The sequence below is a fragment of the Penaeus monodon genome, chromosome 25, assembly GCF_015228065.2.
Source record: "Penaeus monodon isolate SGIC_2016 chromosome 25, NSTDA_Pmon_1, whole genome shotgun sequence".
Lineage (NCBI taxonomy): Eukaryota > Metazoa > Arthropoda > Malacostraca > Decapoda > Penaeidae > Penaeus > Penaeus monodon.
Window position 1 is genome coordinate 3,218,880 of NC_051410.1, and position 204 is coordinate 3,219,083.

Below are 204 nucleotides of genomic sequence, written 5' to 3' on the forward strand. Positions count from 1 at the left end.
TTGGCTTACTTAAAAAAGTAGTGGGCGTTCCTCCTTCAGGACTCGGAGTGGATCCTCGCCCCTCGCTCGTTTTCTTTGACTTCCTTTACGCGGTGGACGATCCTCCTTTCGGACGCGAGTAGTTTATCTCTCTCTCCTCTCGTCAAACTTATTATGATCCGAACGGTTTATATGGATTTTTGTCTTTTCCTCCTTGTGACTTCG